At 42.5% G+C, this 17,071-nt stretch overlaps 1 protein-coding gene across 2 annotated transcripts in view; it reads right to left on the bottom strand.

The window, feature by feature from the left end:
* LOC124615375 (xaa-Pro dipeptidase) overlaps nucleotides 1-17,071 on the bottom strand; it is an 885,418-nt gene that overhangs the window by 60,783 nt on the left and 807,564 nt on the right. The window lies entirely within an intron of this gene.

Genomic DNA, 17,071 nt, shown 5'->3' with positions numbered 1-17,071 from the left:
ATGGACGTCACAGAGACAAGACTATTTCTGAGAATTCAGCTTTCTATCATGAGTATATCGAGGGCAAAAGTATTCTACCTCCAAATCAGGATCGCGTGTATCATACAAAAAGTTGTATTGTCTCACCTCCTCTATAAGTCTTTCTGTGTCTATGATGCATGCACTACGAGCTGAAAGACAAAAACCGCCTCACGCCGCTGCTTCCAGTGTGACCGCAGAGCAGTTGAGTGCACCAACAGAGGCAAGCAGCCGCTCCGGCTTGCGGCGAATCTGTAATCTGTGACAACCCGGCGGCGGCCGGTGCGGCAGGCCGGCTGCCGGTGCGTCAGAGCCGCACTCTGTGAGACCGCCGCCGTACAATAACGAGCGATTCAACAGTGCGGCCTGCCGGCTGCAGTTCAAGGCCATAGGCCGCACGGCCAGGCCGCATTCTGTCTGGCCAGGCCTTAAGCGATCGTTTTACTGCCACATCGGCATGTACCGTTTGCAGTTTGCTACGAAAACAAAGCACAATAATAAAAAATAATGATTAAGAAGAAACACAAGCTCAAAATCCACTACTATGCAGGAGAACGCGCGGTGAAAACTTTAGACATTGGGAGACGAAGACACCGTCACACCTACAGTGGGAATAAAGGTGGATTCACGCATCGTCACCGTCACGCCAAAAGCTTCTTCTCTGTAGTTCAAATGGCGGCATTCATACAGGCCGTCAGCGGAACGCCATCACACGTCACGTTACGTCAAGGTTTCTCGAGAAGAATGCTTCGATGGGCCATTGACGGAGTCACGTGATATTATCCTGTTGCTGCCAGCAAGTAGCACCCCATATTTGTTTTGTTTAGTTCAGCAAAATGGTCCATGTAGACATGTCTTAAGCAAACCCTCAGTTTCTGCCATGGTGATATTGGACCCCTAAATCTTTAATTTCTCTTCATAATTTTTATTTTTATCGAGCCTAACAGGTAAGGAACTGTAGTTTAGACATTCTGAAATATTTTTAGAACGATGACTCCTCCTCTTCCCGCTCCTTGTAGAGAGTGTGGAACTCTCTTTTAGTCTCGATTTTTTAACTTTTTTTTGTTTTCTAAAACAGACGCTTTTTGATTGCTGTTCCTGTTCCTCATCATCAAGTGCAAACAGCAATCGCTGCAAATTGCTTTAAACAAATTTCAGCATTTTGTGCCAATCTAACATGAACTACGAAATAGCGAGTCTGGTGGCTATTTTATGAGCCAGCTGTAAAGTCACGACGTTTTTTCGACATTGATATGCCATGTCAGGAATTCCTCTGGCCGTCGACACTCAAAAATAGTGATGGTAACGTTCCGAAAATTGTAAATCCACCTTAAAGGCCAATGCACACTGGCCGTCACGGCTCGTCACGTCGTGAAGTTGTATTCACACTTTTTATTTCATTGTATTCGTCATGTGACGGCACGACACGTGATCTCAACTCGCACAACTGTCCTCAATTACTTCTTCCGCGGGAATTGCGATCTTGACAATATGGTTATCAAAATTGCTTTCACGCGCCAAGTGCACATACACAATGCGGCATCTTACATACGTGTACTCTGAAGTCAACATTTGTACGAAAATGATATTTATTGGATTCGAATGGTTTGCAGCTTGTAGGGATGGCTTGTATATCGGAGAAGCAACAGAGAAGTACAGAACGGCACAAAAAAGGGTATGGATTCGAAAAATGTCGTTATGTGCTACAGAAAGGGAATTTCGCACACTATTTAAGGAGCTCAAGGAAAAGGGATCTGTATTTAATAATTTAAGGAAGACGAAGCATCAGTTTTTTGGTTGATTTACGTCATGTTCCACACAGAAATACTAAATGGAACACAGTGTTGCAAGCTGCTATCGCATCCCATGAAAAAATGGTTTGTTTAACGTTAAGTTTAGTTGCTAGTCCAGTGCAAATTTCTGTGCAGTAGTCATGTCTCCGTCCAATACCTTTCCCTTCAAGATTTAAAAGTTACACTTACATCCGGTCTTTGGCTTTTAATAGTTAGAATGCCTCATTTGTACTGGGGTTAGCTAATAAAACAGCCTAAATATTGATCACTGATGCTTGTAAAATTGTTTGACACACAATCCAGAGGGCTACTTAACAATACACAAGCCTGCCACAAGCACATACTTACAAAAACAAGTTGCAGTGTCTGAAGGTTTCAGTCCATTTCTTTATGAGACACTACAAATGCCTCACAACATACAAATAAATTCCACCTGCTAATCAATCTGATTCTACCCACAGTACTTTTTTCACCTAAGTTGTAGCCAAATTGCAATCCATTTCATTGTAAAATATTAAATGCGGTACAGGTATGTATAATAATCCACTCTATAAATGTAGTGGAGAGCAAGTAATTTAACAAGCTCATCTCATGTAGCACCATTCAGACTGCTTCAATTAATCTTTCGTCATTTATTACAAATTTTAACAAAAAATATCGAACTGAAACAATTTATAACAAATAATGAACAACAAACAACTGATAACAATCACAAGAACTGCAACAAAACAAAACAAAGCTCATTTCTTCCTGATATGCAGCTGTGCATCGGGAAGAAATGAGCTTGGTGGCGTGGGGGGGCACATGATTAACAACAGATGGATGACATCAGCCATCAAAACTTCTTTCCCGAGAAATCTTGATGGTACCATGGCATACCATGATGGGATTGGTTGGGCAGTGTGGACGCTGCCATTTGAAATGCATTGCAGATTGTGTCAACAGGACGCGACATGATGTGACGGCCAGTGTGAATTGGCCTTAAGTATCTTCCCAAGTAAAGTGTGATGTATACTTTTGGAGTATGCAAACAGTGAATTATAACTGTTCATTGACTGAGTTTTTGTTCTTAGTTGCTTTCTGTTTCAATAAAGTAGAGATATCTAATATGTGGGTATTGTAATTTGCTTATATAAAGCCCGAGACGAAAACAGTTCATGAACAGAAAGGTATAGTCGCATTTTGCATTATTTTTTCATAGTCGTGGAAGATGTGGCAAAATTGTTGTTCAGAACTGGCAAAGAGATTCAGCTGTTATAAAGGGAGATTGAAGTACTGGAAGGTTATACAAGAACGAGTGATGACAGCCCAGGCACAACTAACTTTCCAGCTCTGGACATATCTTCCATGCCACAAACACACCCCTGTGTTGTGTGCCCTAATTTCACCTAACAGAACATCACGGAGGGCCAGGAGCAGTTTACACTGGCAGTCAGTAATTTAGACCTACCATGCACTCAAGACTGCATCGATCACTTGTTGCACCAAGCCATCAAAACAAAAGTTCAAGTAGGTGTCGTATCATGAGTAAAGACATGACAAGAACCCATTGGAACTCTGATGACACTTATGGGCAATGGTGGAAGTTAGTGTGATCTTCACACAGTTGCTACTCCACATCTGGCAACAATAACTGCCTTCACGGGTGTATTTAACACTGATGCAAAAGGGGCAGCCCTTGGATAAATTGTCACAGGTAGCCGATCGCCCACACAGCACATCAAACTCAGCAGTGGCTGTAGCAACAGTGGATACTGATGCTGCATGTAGCAGTTAGGCATTGGTCCCATCAGAAGAACATATACATTGTTGCGTGGTGGTGTCATTTTGTCAGACTCCAAGTAGGACCAGATCTCTTCAAGATTTACAAATCATGCTGGAAAAAGATGGCCAACCAATCGCAGGTATTGGAGCTTTGGATGGGTTCAGGCAAGTGGCCATGGGCACCAAGTTCTACTCATCTACCACCTTAGGACTGCATCCAAGCTCAAGATACACAATTGGCCATATGTTGGTCTCATAGAAGGTTTCAGCTGCATGCTACAAAATGAACAATGCCATGTGATTACCAAAATGGCTAGAACAGTCTGCAATAGGTGCTATGGACCACAGAAACTCCAAGTTGTGCCAATGGTATATGAAAATTGCCTAACAGTAGTTCCTGGACCACAGTGTAGTAATAACATACCCATAGAGAACGCAGAACCACCTGCCCTCATATCAATCGGCGGTTCAACAGAAATGTGTGAGAACATCGCACTGGCTGCACAATGCAGACAGATGATCTGGATTAGTATTTCTGATGGAGACTGGTTCCAAAGCCAGTCCTCAGCTGATCACTACACACCAGACATTACAGCATTGAGCCACTGTAGCTGTTAGCTGTGCATAATTCTAGTGGTCATAAGGAGTTGATAATCAACATCGGTTTCACTACTTGTATGAAGTGGGTTTTGGTAGTGGCCGACATTTCCCCACCTATCTTAGAAGCAGATTTCCTTATACATTTTGTGCTGTCAGTGGATCTGTCACAGGCCCAGCTCATAAATGAAGCCAGAAGCAGCAAAGTCAGTTTGCACAGTATGATCCCAGGACTGTCAGCCGCATGGCCTGTCCTTGGAACTGCACCAGATAAAATCCTGGAAATTAAAACAGTTTGTGGAGAGATTTTGCATCCCAGTATCATATGGTGGTCAGACAGTCCCTGGGCATCCCCACTACATTTGGCTTGGAAGAGAGATAGTATTTGGCATCCTTGTGGTAAAAATGCCTGGGGAATTCCAGACAAATATTCTATTCTACATATTCAAAAATTCACAAATGCATTGGCTGGCACAACAGTTTTTACTCTGGATTGCTGAAAGGCCTATAACCAGATGCCTGTAGTACTTATGGATGTTCACAAGACAGCAGTGATCACAAATTTTGGCAATTTCAAGTTGGGATGAATAACGTTCAGATTAAAAATGTGGCTCAGACATTGCAAACAGTTTATTGAAAAAGTGCTGCAGGCACTGCCATTTTGTTTTGCATATCTCAATAACGTTTTGGTATTCTCTGCTGATGCACAATCATTTCAGGCATGTGGCTGAAGTGTGGATTGGTTACAAGATTACAGTGTGGTACTGAACGACGACAAATGCACGGGCGGGTTTACAAGTGAAGTGACCTTTTTTGGTTATAGAGTTTCACATGATGGAACCTTTCTGCTAGCAAAAAAAGTGGCTTTGCTGCAAGAGCTGCCATGTCCGAAAAATTAACAAAAACTATGGTGGCTGGTAGGCCACCATTTACCAGACAAAGTGGCTTTTGAAGCACATCTAACGGATGTACTTGTCTGCCACAACACTAAAATGAAGCATTTACTGAAGTGGACTTTGGAGATGGACAAGGCCTTCCATGTTTCGCAGAACAGTCTTGCGCAAGCAATGTCACTTGCCCACCTTGTACAAGCCACACAGTTAGCTACAGCGGTCAGTGAGTGCCAGTCAGACCACAATTGGAACTGCCCCCCCCCCCCCCCCTGCGCAAGCAATGTCACTTGCCCACCTTGTACAAGCCACACAGTTAGCTACAGCGGTCAGTGAGTGCCAGTCAGACCACAATTGGAACTGCCCCCCCCCCCCCCCGCCCCCAGCTCACCCCATAAAAAAGCTACTGCCACAGCAAACAACAGACAACCTGTAGTGCCTATGATAGCCCCCTAAATGGGTTAGGTGTGCACTGCACACCAGAGACTGCTACTAAGGTAGATCAGGCAACTCTCCATCCAGTTCAGATAACAATATTAATAGGAGACACAGAAGTATCAGTTCAAGATTCAACAATCTCCTACAAGTGAGAGTATTAAAATCCTCGTATTAATTTCCACAGCACTCACAACAAAGTGCCAGAGTTTAAAGTGCTCCTGAAAAGTGGTGAAGTTCACATATACTAGGTACAGAAAGCGGACTGAAACATGAAGACTCAGAATTATGGCATAAATTTATAACTGGATCTTTTTGTTAACTAATAGAGACAGCCCAAAAAACTTTAGAGAATAACTCAGTGCACTTGTACAAAAGTTCCCCAAACGTACTGTAATCATCTGAGTATACTTTAATCATTCAACAATTAGTTAAGATACAGTTTTATGAGTGATGGGTGTGGCAAGACATCCTGTGAAACATTACTGAATGCTTTTTCTGAAAACTGCCTACAACAGATAGATTGGTACCCTACTCACAATGGAAATATATTAGATCTAATGGGAACAAATAGACCTGATCTCTTTGAGGATGTCCCCATTAAAACTGGTATCAGTGACACTGAGGCAGTTGTAACAAAGTACACAGAATGACTAAAACAAGGAGAAATATTTATCTGTTTGGTAAACCAGATAAAGAAGCAGTAGTCTCATAGATCAGTGAGGAATCTGAAACGTGTAGCTAAAGGCAGCAGCATACACAGGATCTGTGGCTCATGTTCAAAATAATAATTATTGATCATCCACAGGATAGATATGTACGCAGCAGGGCATTATGTGATGGGAGGTGCCCTCCATGGTAAACAGTCACTGCAAAGAAACTCACAATGAAACAGATTCTATCACATAATGTGCATAAAACAAAGCAAAATGCTATAGAGTGAGATGTTGAATGAAACTCATTTGGCTGTCAAGAGGGCTATTCATGAAGCTTTCAGTGACTGTTGTAGCAGAATATTGTCAAAAGATCTTTCACAAAACCCAAAGAAATTCTGGTCATATCTAAAGGCTGTTAGTGGCAACAGAGTTTGTATGTAATCACTCATGGATGAGACAGCAACTGAACCTGAGGGTAGCAAAGTAAAATCAGAAATGTTTAACTCCATTTTCAAATGTTCCTTTCCAAAGGAAAATCCAGGAGTATTGCCCCAATGTAATTCTCGTACCACTGAAAAAATGAGTGAAATAGATACCAGTGTTTGTGGAACTGAAAAACAGCTGAAATCACAAAAGTTAAACAAAGTTCAAGGGTGTGATTGTATCCTTACTTGGTTCTATACCAAATTTGTGGCTGAGTTAACCTCTCTTTCAATTTAATCTACTGTAGGTCCCCCAAAGAAAAAACCTGCCCAGCAGTTGGGAAGAAAGCACTGATTTCACGTAATAAGATATCTCAAACAGAATGATCTGCTCCATTCCAAAAACATTGTTCATGTGAAAAAAAAGCTCATACTTTTTTCATATGACATACAGAAAGCTGTGGATCAAGGCACTCAGGTAGATGCAATATTTATAGATTTCAAACAAGCATTTGACTCAGTGCCACATATATGCTTATTATCAAAAGTATGATTGTACAGGGTATCAAGCAATGTTTGTGACTAGATTAAGGATATTTTGGTAGGAAGGATTCAGCAAGTTATCTAGGATGGACAGTCACTGGCAGATGTAGAAGTATCTTTTTGTGTGCCCCAAGGAATTGTGTACAGACCCTTGCTGCACCTGTTGTATATTAATGACCTTGTGAACAATATTAATAGTAATCTCTCAGATTATGCAGTTAACTATAATGAAGTACTGTCTGAAAGAAGCAACACAGTCAGTCTTATTTGTTAAGGTTTCAAAGTTGTGCAAAGACTGGTAACTTCCTTTAAACATTGAGAAATGTAAAATTGTGCTGTTCTCAATATGGAAAAATGTATTATCCTTGGATTAAAAACTTAATGAGTCACAGCTGGGATCAGTCAACTCATACAAATGTCTGGGTTAACCCTATGTAAGGATATGAAACGAAACAATCACATAGCTTCAGTCATAGTCAAGAAGGTGGCAGACTTTGGTTTATTGATAGAACACTAGGAAAATGCAATCAGTCTACAAAGGAGATTGTTTAAAAATCACAAGTGCAGCCCACCCTAGATTAGTGCTCAAGTGTATGGGACCCATACCAAATAGAACTAACGAAGTATACTGAACAGGTACTAAGAAGGGCTACATGAATGGTCACAGGCTTGTTCGACCTATGGGAGAGTATCAAGAAGCCGAGGAAAGAACTGAGGCTTGTGCTTGAAGATAAAAGTAAACTATCCCATGAATGCTTACACCGAGTGTTTCTAAAATAAACTGTAAATGATGAATGTGGTAATATGGTGTTACCCCCCTTTTTACCACTCCAGTAGGGATCTTGAGGACAAGATTAGATTAATTGAGTGCATAAAGAGGCATTTTTAGATTAATTACAGCACACAAGAGGCATTTAAATGATCATTCTTTCCATGCTCAATATGTGAATGGAACGGCAAAAAGCTCTAAAAACTTGTACAGTGACAGTGACACATACATTCTCCAATGTGTGTGTGTGTGTGTGTGTGTGTGTGTGTGTGTGTGTGTGTGTGTGTGTGTGTGTGTGTGTGTGTGTGTGTATATATATATATATATATATATATATATCGCAACAAACTGTTGCCTCATCAGGAAAGAGGGAAGGAGAGGGAAAGACGAAAGGATGTGGGTTTTAAGGGAGAGGGTAAGGAGTCATTCCAATCCCGGGAGCGGAAAGACTTACCTTAGGGGGAAAAAAGGACGGGTATACACTCGCACACACACACATATCCATCCACACATATACAGACACAAGCAGACATATTTGAAGACAAAGAGTTTGGGCAGAGATGTCAGTCGAGGCAGAAGTGCAGAGGCAAAGATGTTGTTGAATGACAGGTGAGGTATGAGTGGCGGCAACTTGAAATTAGCGGAGATTGAGGCCTGGTGGATAACGGGAAGAGAGGATATATTGAAGAGCAAGTTCCCATCTCCAGAGTTCGGATAGGTTGGTGTTAGTGGGAAGTATCCAGATAACCCGGACGGTGTAACACTGTGCCAAGATGTGCTGGCCGTGCACCAAGGCATGTTTAGCCACAGGGTGATCCTCATTACCAACAAACACTGTCTGCCTGTGTCCATTCATGCGAATGGACAGTTTGTTACTGGTCATTCCCACATAGAATGCGTCACAGTGTAGGCAGGTCAGTTGGTAGATCACGTGGGTGCTCTCACACGTGGCTCTGCCTTTGATCGTGTACACCCTCCGGGTTACAGGACTGGAGTAGGTGGTGGTGGGAGGGTGCATGGGACAGGTTTTACACCGGGGGCGGTTACAAGGATAGGAGCCAGAGGGTAGGGAGAGTGGTTTGGGGATTTCATAGGGATGAACTAACAGGTTACGAAGGTTAGGTGGACGGCGGAAAGACACTCTTGGTGGAGTGGGGAGGATTTCATGAAGGATGGATCTCATTTCAGGGCAGGATTTGAGGAAGTCGTATCCCTGCTGGAGAGCCACATTCAGAGTCTGATCCAGTCCCGGAAAGTATCCTGTCACAAGTGGGGCACTTTTGTGGTTCTTCTGTGGGGGATCCTGGGTTCGAGGGGATGAGGAAGTGGCTCTGGTTATTTGCTTCTGTACCAGGTCGGGAGGGTAGTTGCGAGATGCGAAAGCTGTTGTCAGGTTGTTGGTGTAATGGTTCAGGGATTCTGGACTGGAGCAGATTCGTTTGCCACAAAGACCTAGGCTGTAGGGAAGGGACCGTTTGATGTGGAATGGGTGGCAGCTGTCATAATGGAGGTACTGTTGCTTGTTGGTGGGTTTATATATATATATATATAATAGAGGGAAACAAACATTTCACGCGGAAAATATATATATATATATATATATATATATATATATATATATATATATATATATATATATATATATATATATAAAAAAATAGAGGGAAACATTCCATGTGGGAAAAATATATTTAAAAACAAAGATGATGTGACTTACCATACGAAAGCGCTGGCAGGCCGATAGAAACACAAACAAACACATACATACACACAAAATTTAAGCTTTCGCAACAAACTGTTGCCTCATCAGGAAAGAGGGAAGGAGAGGGAAAGACGAAAGGATGTGGGTTTTAAGGGAGAGGGTAAGGAGTCATTCCAATCCCGGGAGCGGAAAGACTTACCTTAGGGGGAAAAAAGGACGGGTATACACTCGCACATACACACATATCCATCCACACATATACAGACACAAGCAGACATATTTAAAGACCACATATATATATATATATATATATATATATATGAGTAAAATTCTCTCAGTCTTCTGTAATTCAGTTTTTAGGTTTTATTTCTAGTACTTGTCAGTAATTAAATCTAAATACTGAAATACAAACTGATTAGATCTCAGATTTCATTTCCAATACATATCAGAAGTAAAATCTAAATATACGAAGGACGTTTATTCATAAAATATACTAGCTTCATTGTTATAAGCATTGAAAAAGTTCAGCCTATGTCCAGCCCTTCTGAGATGAAGAGCAAAGTTTGGGGATTTTTTATTTTTACAGTTGCAACAGTTGCTAAATGCTTCATGTTTTATTTATCTATTTTATTTATTGGATGATGTGCACCACCACCATTAGTAGTCTTCTTCTAATCTGATATGAATTTCTTGAACTAGCAGAGGCATCTTTTATGCTACATACATAAATAAATTAATAAAGTTTTCATGAACATATTTTGTTTTAGTTACTGTGCTTTACCATGATGTGTTTCCTCAGACAACTATAAGTCACATTGCAGGTTTCAGGACTCATTTTTGATAACAAGAATTGGGATACAACAGTGCTGAATATGAGGTTCTTTTACCTTCTGCCAGTGGCTAGAAACTGTAATGTAGCTAATAGCCTTTCCTCACAGCTTACAGACTCTCTCATGGTTGTATTCTTTTTCATTACAAATGGTTTGATGGCGTTCAGCAGCTCCTAAATGCATGCTTCATCCATTCTTAGATGATTGCGAAAATCATTAGCTCCCAGCACCTTAAGTAACAGAGAGTGGGTGAATTTCTTTCTTTTCATTAGCCACTTTTTTGCCCACACCCTTCTCTTAGCATATTTTTGGCTGTGTTACCTCTAAAACAACCAAGGCAAAGCCCAGTTTTTCTTTCTGTGTAAAACCGAATGCGATCTCACACAATGTAGTCTCAATGAATTTGAGATAAACAAATCACAACAACAGGGTGCAGTGCTGTAATCACTGAATGCAGTCATCCAGGATATGGGTACACTGCCACAAAATTGGTCGGTTGGTTGGTGAATAAACTGGTGGGTGTGCAGGGGCCTTAAACTCATATTTTAGTAGGTGGTGTCACTACCCCTCCATTAATGTCAACCTGAAAACATTCTTCCTGATAAACGCAGATGTTCCATTGCGTTCTGTTAACAACCTGTGTGAATGCCACCATTTGAAATACATTGTGGAAATCTTTCGACAATCCACTCCATTCTATCCAGTGACCTTTACCATTTAACGAGTATTATATGCACAAGTACTCTGCCCACCAAATCGTAAAGTTAATATATATTAGGATAAGTGTGGACATTACTGAAAATAATAATCCCAAGCTACTGAATATATCTGATCTATTATCTCTGCCATTTACAATATTTTTATGTCTACAATGATGCATTAAGGACATGCAGGATTATATTTTTACAGTGAATACAGTAAAAATATTGTGACAAATTCTTATGCACCTACTTACTAAAAAATGGCATACAAAAAAATGAACTAATGATGCAGATACCCACCTGAAAATAAATTGTCCATCTGTATGTAGTACTTATTTGAACTTACATTATGTACTGTAGTTTGAGATTGTTGAAGCAGTTTATGCACCTATTTCTTTTCATCTATGTATTATTTTATTCTTCCCACATCCTTGAAGTTATCAGCACGTGGACCTATTAGACATGACCTGTCAGGGTGTTATGACAAATGAGATTGGACTGAAACCAAAGCTAAGTGTTTCATCCTAATTATCTGGAACATCCTACCGGTTGCTCACCTGCATGTGTGAAATGTGGTATTAAATGTTGCATGCACTACAACAGAGACAAACATGCCACATTTACTCAGTGCTTATCATTGACAATTTGTGTACATAGTTCTGAGCAAAAACACAGAATGCCATAGGAGAGGCAAAGACATGACCTGAGTGAAGCAAACTGAACAACCCTCCACCATGTTTTGGAAGTCCATAGAAAGGGGTGTGATGTAGGACTGAGGCAGATAAGTGACAAATAATTACAAGGTAAGTCCAGCTGTCAATGTTTAGCAATTAAAGCCAGAAGTGAAATTACCCCTGACAATGAAGGATAAACACTGGCATACACAATCTTTCAGCTTGAGGAGGATTACCGGGTTGGTTGCACCAAACCACCTCCATTTAGCAGTAGTTCATTTATTAACCTTAACACATACAAGGATCACAAAGAACTGATCTGAACATGGCGGAACAGACAAAGATAATATTTAGAGTCCAAAGATGAATGCATATCGATGTTGGGGTCGATTTCATTGGCGCTACATAACGCGCCCCCCCCCCCCCCCCCCCCCCCCCGCCCACAGTACTCTTGAGAGGCCACGGGGGTGGGGGTGACTACAGCGTCCGCGGGAGCCTGACCACGGTCAGCTCGACAGTGTCGTCGGGGAGCTGTGTGGGTAGATGTCGTGAAGGAAGGTTCTGCCACCAAACCTGGAAGTCGTTGAAGTGAGCCGGGCATCGTACTGGGTGTGCTGGTCATGCGGTGACAGGTAGGCCAGCGGCTCGCGGGTGGAACGGAGCGATGACGACGATGTCTCCGGTGAGCGTGGCGAACACAAGAAGTATGTCCAGGTCGACGTCGGGCGGGAGGGGAACACATTTCACCAGGTGGTAGGGTATGGCAGAGGTTGTGTCATGAGCACTGGATGAAGAGAAACACATGACAAACAGTGTATAATTGTGCAGTACTATTGAGATGTCGTGGATTATGTCCAAGGGGACAGGCACAACCACCACGAGTGAGGGCACGTTCAAGATGGGGGGGGGGGGGGGGGGGCGTGAGAAACCTTGACAGGGCGAGGCAGGCGACGGTGGAGACGTTGAAGGGACCGGCAAAGGGCCCAGCGGCAAGGGCGTGATCGTAGGTAAGCTCGACGTGGGGAGCATGTGGTCACTTGATGGAGAGCGTGAGACCGGAGTAGATGGCGAGGTCGGAGGAGAGCTCGACGACTGGAGCTGGAAGTCACTCAACGGAGTGTGTGAGACCGGCATAGGAGGCGAGGTCAGACAAGAGCTCGACAATTGGAGCTGGAAGTCACATGATCGAGTGTGTAAGTCCGACATGGAGGGAGTGGTCGGAGCATCCTGAGCAACGACAGTGAGTGGCGTGGTCATGGCCTGAAGGGGGGTAGAAGAAGGCTTGACATGAGCAGGCTTAAGTCTGTTGAGTGAGACTGTAACAGCTGAATCTTGCATCTGGATGTCATACGTATTGGCTGAGTGCCGGAGAACTCGGTACGGGCTGGTATATGGAGGTTGGAGGGGAGCACGGACAGTGTCATCTCGGAGCATGACATACTCACAATTGTCCAGAGATTTCGGGATGTGAACCTTAGGGCGGGAATGGCTGGCAGGCGGAGGGATATGGAGGTCGATGAAGTGGCGTTTGACATGGTCCACGAAGGAAGGTAAGTCAGACTGAGGGAGAGAAGTGGAAGGGCTCACAAGTCGCCAGGGAGAACAACGTTCTGGCCATCTCCGAACTCGGCTATTGTGCCTTTGAGGTCTTCCTTATAGATCGCACGAATGCCGAGTAGCACAAGGGGAAGGGCCTCCATCCATAGAGAGTCATGGCATCGAAGAGCCGCCTTGAAAGTGCGGTACCAGCGCTCAACTAGCCCGTTACTTTGTGGGTGAAATGCTGTGGTATGGATGCACCGGATGCCGCAAATGTTACAAATCTCGTTGAACAGAGCCAACTCAAATTGTCTGCCCTGGTCACTTGTGATGATAGCTGGACATCCAAAACGCGATACCCATGACTCGACGAAAGCTCAAGCAACAGTTTCTGCTGTAATATTGGGGAGGGGGATAGCCTCGACCCAGCAAGTTGTTCGGTCAATAGACAAGAGAACATAACGAAAGCCGTTAGAGGGGGAGAGAGGGCCGACAATGTCAATATGAATATGCTGGAAACGCCCAGGAGGGATCGAAAAGGCACCGAAGGGGGGTGAAGTGTGCTTGTGTACTTTGCAGCATTGGCACGCGACGCAGTAGAGTGCCCATTGCTGGCAGTCCTTGTTGACATTTCTCCACACAAAGTGCTCCGCTACGAGGCGGGTGGACGCACAAACACCAGGGTGGGCTAAATTATGCAATGTGTTGAAGACAGCTCGACAGAGCGTGGTTGGTATAAAGGGGCAGTTCAGAGAGGTCTAACAGCGAATGGACGGCGTTGAATCGTGAAAGGAAATCAGCAACTATATTGTCAGCACCCTTTACGTGTCTGACATTGGTGGTGAACTGAGATACGAAGTCTATGTATCTGAAGCGGCGAGGAGGCTGGTCAGCTGGCGGGTTTGTAATCGCTGCAGCCAGAGGTTTGTGGTTCTTTAAACCATAGAAAGGACATCCCTCAACGTCAGTCTTAAAATGCTTGATTGCTTCGTAGCCCGCTAGCAACTCCCTGTCAAATGCGGAATATTTCCGTTGTGCATTGGTGAGCTTGCGCGAGAAGAACTGCAGAGGCGAAGTTTGACCATCAATTGTCTGGCTAAGGACAGCGACAATGGCAGTATCGCTCGCGTCTATGGTGATCAAAAGCTGCGCATTGAGATGAGGATGCACGATGGTGCAGGCCTCGGCAAGAAGATTTTTGAGGGCTGTGAGAGTCAGTCATAGCAGAGGTCCATGGGACGGGCCGAGATCCAGAAGTGTTGGTGCCTGCCAAGGCATCCGTAAGTGGAGCCCGAATCTCTGCAGCCCGAGGTAGATGTCAGCGATAATAATTAACCGTCCCAAGAAAGTGCCGGAGCTCTTTAAATGACGAAGGTCTGGGTAGATTTAGTATTGTTTGTACTTTCTCAGGGGGCGGTGAAATGCCGTCGGCAGAGACACGAAAACCAAGAAAAGTGACAACGGGTTGATGTAGCTGCAATTTGTCCTGGTTGGTCTCGATGCCTGCTGCCGCGAGAGTGTTCATAACAGTTTGCACATGTTGAATGTTGTCCTCAACGGAGGAGCTGAACACAAGAATGTCATCAAGATATGCAAAGCAGAATTTTAGGTCGAATAGCACTTCGTTGATGAAGCATTGCCAGGTCTGGGTTGCGTTTTTCAGACCGAAGGGCATGAATCAAAACTTAAATAACCCGATCGGGATGGTGATTGCTGTCTTCTCGATGTCTTCAGGTGCAATGGGGATCTGGTGGTAGGCACGTTTACAATCAATGACAGAGAACGTGGTCACACCTGCGAGGGAACTGGTAAAGTCGGCAATGTTGGGTTTGGGGTAGGTGTCCATAATTGTTCGTGCGTTTAGTTGACGGTAGTCTCCGCCCATGTGCCAGGACCCGTCTTTCTTGGGTGTCAAATGTATGGGCATAAACCAGCTACTGGCAGAGGGTTCAATGACGCCGGAGCTTAGTAGTTCAGAAATCTGATTTTTAAGGTCGGAGAGACGCTCGGGATAAAGTCGACGTCGTTTACTGGAGATTTGCCATGATTTGAGGTGATGGCCAGTGTAGATGCCACCATTTGAAATGTATTGTGGAATGTTTTGATGTGCTGTGATGGACAGTGTGAACTGGCCTTTAAGGTCTATGGCATGGACTCTGATGAAACAAGCTTTATTACACATGCAAACAAATACATCAATGTGCACAAAACACAGCACAGTTACAGAACATAAATGCAAAAATATGTACACCAATTTTCAACCTTTTTCCAGATAATGTGTGCATTTATGTTCTGAGCACACAGCAGGCACAATTCCAAAAAGGAATTTGGTTCTTCTGTGGCTTACAAAATGATAAGATTAGATTTGATTAGATTCACTTTTTGTTCCATAGATCCAAAAAATGAGATGATTCCCACGGATGTGGAACACGTCAAAAGTATAATATAAATAACACAAAACATTTGAATATAATACTTACTACTCTGATCATTTGTCAGCAGATTGTCAAAATAGGTGCCTACACTGTCAGAATGGAACATTGTTATTCACTTTTAATAAATTTATCATGCACAAAATACCTAATCTTGACTGTTGTGATGAAGTGTTGTCAAAACTGAAATCTAACAGACATTTTTATTTAGGCTGGTCTATCAGTCCCTGTTAAGATATTTATCTATAGAGTAGAAGGAGTTGCCTATCGAAAAGTCTTTCAAACTCTTTTTAAACCGTGCTTTATCTGAAACCAAGTTTTTTTATGGTTGCTGGCAATTTATTAAAAATGTGTGTTCTTAAATATTGGAGCCCATTTTGGACCAAGGTAAGTGATTTTAAGTCTTTATGTAGATTGTTCTTATTGTAGTATTGATACTATGTATTGAGCTATTGGTTGGAAACAGAGATAGATTACTTGCAACAAATTTCATTAAGGAATAAATGTAATGGGAAGCAGTGGTTAGAATAGAAAGTTCCTTGAAAAGGTTTCTATTTGATGTTCTTGAATTTACACCACAAATGATTCTTTTTGCACGCTAAATACTTTTGCTCAGTTTGATTAGTTACCCCAGAATATGATCACTGACATAATATAATGAAAGTAAACAAAGTATGCAAAATTTGTTTTTATATTTATATCCCATACATCTGACATCACTCTCACTGCAAACACAGACTTGTTTGAGCACTTCAGCAATTCTGTGGTATGACCTTCCCAACTGAATTTATTATCGAGTTGTAATCCCAGAAATTTAACAATGTCAAGCTCTCTAATCAGCATGTCTTCATATGCTATATACATGCTGGAAGGAAATCTCTTATAGGTTCTGAACTGCATATAATGGGTCTTTTCAAAGTTTAATGACAGAGAATTAGCTTTGAACCATTTATTAATACCAATGAAAATTTGATTAGCAACTATTTCTAAATCTGTACTTGACTTGTTACTTATTTCAATGTTTCTATCATCTGCATACAAAACAAACTTAGCATCTGGTAATGTAACAGACGAGAGGTCATTAATGTACACAAAAAAAGCAACATACCCAAAATGGAACCATTAGGAATATCACATATAATTAATTCCCAATCAGATGAAGACTGACTGCTTACTGCACAGGTATTTCACAATGACACCCTTTGTTTCCTGTTAATTAGATAAGACTCAAACCGTTTTGCTGCTTGCCGGTGAAACCATAATATCCTCATTTACTTAAAAGAATGTTGTGGTTCACGCCACAGTC

The sequence above is a fragment of the Schistocerca americana genome, chromosome 5 (assembly GCF_021461395.2).
Source record: "Schistocerca americana isolate TAMUIC-IGC-003095 chromosome 5, iqSchAmer2.1, whole genome shotgun sequence".
In the NCBI taxonomy this organism is placed as follows: domain Eukaryota; kingdom Metazoa; phylum Arthropoda; class Insecta; order Orthoptera; family Acrididae; genus Schistocerca; species Schistocerca americana.
The sequence above is the reverse complement of the archived record's forward strand: the minus strand, read 5'-3'. Positions and strand labels throughout refer to the sequence as shown.